This window comes from Grammomys surdaster, unplaced genomic scaffold, assembly GCF_004785775.1.
Source record: "Grammomys surdaster isolate TR1022 unplaced genomic scaffold, NIH_TR_1.0 191, whole genome shotgun sequence".
Lineage (NCBI taxonomy): Eukaryota > Metazoa > Chordata > Mammalia > Rodentia > Muridae > Grammomys > Grammomys surdaster.
This window is the reverse complement of record NW_021604636.1, coordinates 4,528,296-4,533,727: the sequence shown is the minus strand read 5'-3', so window position 1 is coordinate 4,533,727 and position 5,432 is coordinate 4,528,296. Positions and strand designations below refer to the sequence as shown.

The 5,432-nt window shown below is 34.4% G+C and overlaps 1 protein-coding gene across 3 annotated transcripts in view; it reads right to left on the bottom strand.

Moving 5' to 3' along the window:
* The window catches only part of Kcnh7 (potassium voltage-gated channel subfamily H member 7), a 443,919-nt gene that overhangs the window by 146,633 nt on the left and 291,854 nt on the right, over window positions 1-5,432 (bottom strand). The gene's annotated exons all lie outside the window — the stretch shown is intronic.

Sequence of the window (5,432 nt, the reverse complement as noted above, 5' to 3'; positions counted from 1 at the left end):
AGCAGCAGCAGCAGCAGCAGCAGCAGCAGCAGCAGCAGCAGCAGCAGACTGCTCTCTGAACATGTTAACGTTGCTGCTGGTGTCTGTGAAGCCCTGTTTCCAATCTGGCTACACCATCATGACAACAAAGGAGGCAGTAAACAGATTTGGCCAAGGGAGATAAGCAAGAAGACAGGGTAATGAGATGGACTGCTTTTAACCACTCAAGGCTAAAATCATTCAGTAAAGAGACAGAGGGAATGAATGGAGCATACTAACATTGTATATGCTTTAATTAGATCTCTCTGTGCTTAAAATAACCGCTAAATCAATAAGAGTATGATTTTACCATTCTGTTATTCAGTCTCTCTCGGGTATATATACATTTCCCCCTCTCCAAATGCCAAGTTAAAGAATCCATTCAGGTCTCCTGGAAGTGATAACATCTTAACATCTATTGATTCTGGATGATCATGCAGCCATCATGCTGATGGGAACTCTAAATAGAATGTTCAAAACATGAATGAGAAATAGTCTAGTTTCCAAAAACTGTATGATTAGAGACTGTCTCTGATTTTCATGTTGCTAGGTAACAATATTTCGTAGGATGCTCACAAGGAGCCACTATGAGGATATGCTTTTGCTGACCTGGATATTGATCAACATCTATGCTTAACAAAGTACATTTTTTTTTTACCTATCACTAGGAATTCAATTGATCTTAGATGTATGTTTTTGTCTATATAACAGGGAGACTGTGGCAAAAATTTAATTAAACTCTATTTGTTTTTGCAACAATGTCATGGTTACTTTATTTTCTATATTAAATGCAATTCTTAAAGGAGAGACTTTCAAAGGAAAGATGAAAATAAACATTAGTTACATTGTAAAACCTTTCACTGAATTCCACTGAATAACAGATGGTTTCTATAGTTAATGTGTGCTGGTTAGGGAATTCTGTATCAAAATTGCAGCTTCTCATCATTGAATTAAAGAATGACTTTCAGCTCCAGTGGAGACTAGTGAAAGCATGGTGGAAGACTTTCTGCAAATGAAACACATGGAGCTTTTCTTAGTTTCATACTTGCTTGGGGTCAGAAAACAGGTACAAATTTGAGGAGGTGATGTAGCTGTTGAAAGGAACGTATGTCTTATATGTTGATTATCCTGAGGGAGTCCAAAACATATGAATATGGGTTTTGTGACTTAAATTAGACAAAGAGGTGCCTAAATTATCAAATGTTATTTTGTTTGTATAAAATTAGTTTCAGTTGAAGCTTTTAAGATAACTCAAACTTTTAGTAAGAATAATAGTAAAATTTGTACCAGAAGATATAATGTTAATCTTCTTAAAAATAATGGGTTCTTTTAAACATGACTAAGTGAAAAAGTTCACTTCTGGAAGTTATTGTCATAATAAAAGCACTTATAGACATTTGAGGTTATTTTATTACATGACTTACATTTGATTTCAACTAAAATTATTTTATTTGAATATTAGTCAACGTAAACCATGGTACCAGAATGGTGTGTTTGATATACACCGAGTATTGAATTTCTGTGTTTCTGAGTCAGCAGTTCTGATGCAGATGTCCAAAACTTGCATTTTCAAGCATGTTGCATGTTCATAGTAATGATCTTACCATGTCGAGAGTTATGACCAGAGCAATCTTGTTGATGTTCAGTCAGTAGAAAATAAGTTAATAATTTCATGGTAAAAACATGCATGTTTTTTCATTGCACACACACACACATACACACACACACACACACACACACAGATACTTACTCTTGGTAAAGGATTTGTAGAAGTATAAGAAAGAACATGTTGGGTGGGAAGGTGGGAGTGGGTGGGTGGGTGGGGGCACATCCTCATAGAAGCAGGAAGAAGGGGGATGGGATAGGAGGTTTCTGGGTAGCTGGGAAATAGGGAAAAGGGATAACATCTGAAATGTAAATAAAATATCCAGTAAGAAAAAAGAAAAAAAAAGAAAGAACATATTGCTGCTTTGAAATTTAGCTTAAGAGTCACTGGCTACATTAAATTAGGTAAATATTCTTTAATTTTCTGCAATCCCTACTTTTCTTTTAATTATATTTCTTTTAGTTATATTTAGTGTATATTTTAAAATTTTTATTTTAGTGCATTTTATTTTAGTGTATTTTTTAGTGTAATTCTTTTAGTGTATATTTTTAAAATTTTAGGATTATGATATGATTAAGCTTTATTATGTTCTATTGGGCAAACAGATGTACCCAATGTAACAGTACACAAAGTGTGAAGTCCTATGTTCCCACAGGAATAGGACCATGTAGATCTGCTTGCATGAGGTGAGATTTCCACAGGGAAGAGTCTTTTGAAGTAGATTTGCTATGAAATGGCAACATCCTACTAGACAGCACATGACAAAAGAGTATTTCAGTTAAACTCTACAAAATATGAGAAGCCATAGAAGGTGAAGCTAATGAAATCATGGAAGCTACTCTGATTTAGATCTTTGTATTGCACACATATAGTAATTTGGAGTTTTATGTTTTAGGTGACAAAAAGATATTGTAAAGGAGAGAAACAGCAGACTACCGTAATCTGAGTGCAGCAGTGTTTCATGTAATATTGGAGAAAAGAAGCTGGAGGACGAAATTACAATAATGAAACTATTACATTAGCTCAAATAAGGTGTGCTAGAGCTCTGGGTAGAATAATTGTAGAGGCATGACATAAGAGAGATATTGAGAGATGTGATAAATATATTTTGTCCACCCTTTTGATGGGAGACAAGAGGATTCAACGGAAGAAAAATCTTGAGTGATCAGTTAATGACAACATTCATGATGATCAAAGAATTCTAAGTTAGAGAGACAAGAGATGTTAAGACACATTTGACTTGAAAGGGTAAGATTTTAGAAGTACAGAAATATTCCAAAGACATACCTAATGGCTATTGGATATACGAAGCGCTAAGACAGCATGGTTCTCAACCTGTGGGTTGTGACTCTTTCAAGAGGTTTTGTGTGACCCTTTCATAAGGGTCACCTAAGGCCATCAAGGAACTGAGCATATGCTGCTGAAACAACTTCTCTTTAAAGATGCAGTGAGTATGGTTGCCTAGAAGTAAAAGAAGACAAGAAGGGAATCTAACTCACCTATGTAAAGGACCATCCAGATGTAAGTAAAGAGAACTAAGCAGTTCTGCTCTGTGATATGAAGGCAAAAGTGGAAACAGAGGTACCTGTGTGGCTCAAACACCTACAGCAAATAAGAAACTAAGAAAACCCAAGAATACACGAAACTTAAGAAAATGTGTGCTGAGCACAGTGAATAGAATAACATAGGCCCTGTTCAAAGGATGGCTAGTATTCTGTGCTGGCTTATAAGGAACATTTGGGGTATGTCGTTAGATACTCAAAAGAGAGACAGCCAGATATCCTAATTTTAATGTGCAATATCCAATTTTTAAATGTTGGCAACAAATTCAACTAATTAAAACTTTTAAAATAACATGATGTGATATAAACAAAATGTGTCTGTTGAAATGCAGGGTATTTATTCTTAGCAGCTTGAATATGAGCAACAGAGGAAGGAGCCAGGAGAAAACATTGGCATGGGAGGGAGTCACTGGGGAAGATGGTTTTGAAGGAGCAGGCTTGTGTAGATCCTTAGGGGATTATGGAAGTTTCACTTAGGATTTGTCAGCCAGAGGTGGCCTGTAGTTGCTGAGGAATTTCCACTCAATGTCCTCCTTCACCCCTGCTGTGGGCAGAAGAAGAAAAGTTTTCTGTGGTGCAACACAAGAATGGATTTGAGGTCAGGGTCATAAGGACCATAGAGATTGAAAATACCTTCTCTAGTTAATGGGAGAAATGGGAGAAAATCACAAAAGAAAAAGCATCTCAAATAAAGATTTACGATGTGTAGTCAATTAGTACCTTGATCAGATAATTTTTCTAAGAGTGAAAAAACACTTAACTGGAGCTTGTAGTTTCTTAGAAAATATACCGAAATTATGGCATAAACTCAACACATCATTTGACAGTGAGTAGTATAGATTTAAATTTAGACTCACAGGTAGTCCAGATCCTATCCCAGGGAATAATGCCACCCACAGTGGGCAGGTCTACCCACCTTAGTTAACCTAATGTAGATAATGCAGTGATAGCATGCTCTGGACTTGCCCAAGACCTATCAACTAGTATATTCTAGCTTACATCAAGTTGAAAATTAAGATAAACTATCACAATCAAGAATTTTGTTCAATTTTTAGTTTCCTAAATGTTCTCAAGAAAGTTTTAGCAGATGCTATCATTTCATTTTTTAAAGAATATTCTACATATGATACCTAAAAAGATAATTAACTTTGTCTTTTTCCATTATTATTGGCATTTATTCATTAAATGGATTCATTGTACAGTATTTGCTAATTTGATATGCATATTCAGTAATAAGTTATTTTCTTATCTACATGTTTCACTGGGGAACATGAATCATCTATTTGTGTCTGATCCTATATCCTTCACAGATAATATTGTGAAAATTTATTTATTCTGGAGATATGCTTACTTTTCATATGTTGGGGATTCAGAATCTAAAGTTAGTATTTTTCATGAGAATGTTTATTACTCCACTCCATAAAGAAGTCTCCCCTTTTATAACCTCTATTTTCTATTGTACAGATAACATTGTTTCTTTCCCTTAATAATTTCAATTTAATAAAATCTGTACATATCAATTTTAAGAAGACAAATAATTTACAGAAAAATGTATCTTTAATAAACAGTAAATAGACAATTTTCTCCTTTTCTCTTCTCTTTCATTCTTTCTCTCATAATTATATGCACTGTTTTCATAAGAAATTAATCATTGAGACAAAAAATATGAGTTTTAAATGTGTTTTAGTATACCTATCATATATGTCAGTGTAACTACACGTTTTGGCCAGTTTCATTGGCCTACATGTTGGCAATTGGATTATAGGCTTCAACTAACAATCTCACTATGTTTGGAGTTAATATTGCATTAGATCAAGAAGTATAGAGGTTCTACCATCTCAGATTCTTGTTGAGATCTTTTCAGGTTTAACTAGAATTTGATGTTCTTGATAGAAAGTTCCAAGAAAAATTATCCAATTCTATTCTAGAAACACAAAGTCAAGATGTTCTAGTTAACTTATATTGGCTTCTGTTGAATTACTTGTGCAAATGTTCTTTTGTAGTTGTTTATCTTAGCTTCTGTTAAACTCTTTGCTTGCACAAAATGACCTCTGGCAGATACATAGGAAGATACCAGGATGTGTGTGTGTTTTTTTTTTAATCTTTAAAGCTTGTTACCTTGCCTTAAATGGTTAGGCTACACTTAAGTCCCACCTTGCTGGAATGTAGAGTTTTAATTGGCTATAACCTGTGTTTGAGTAGACATCTTTAGTCAGCTTCCTGTAATCATATGTGTTTTTTTTTCC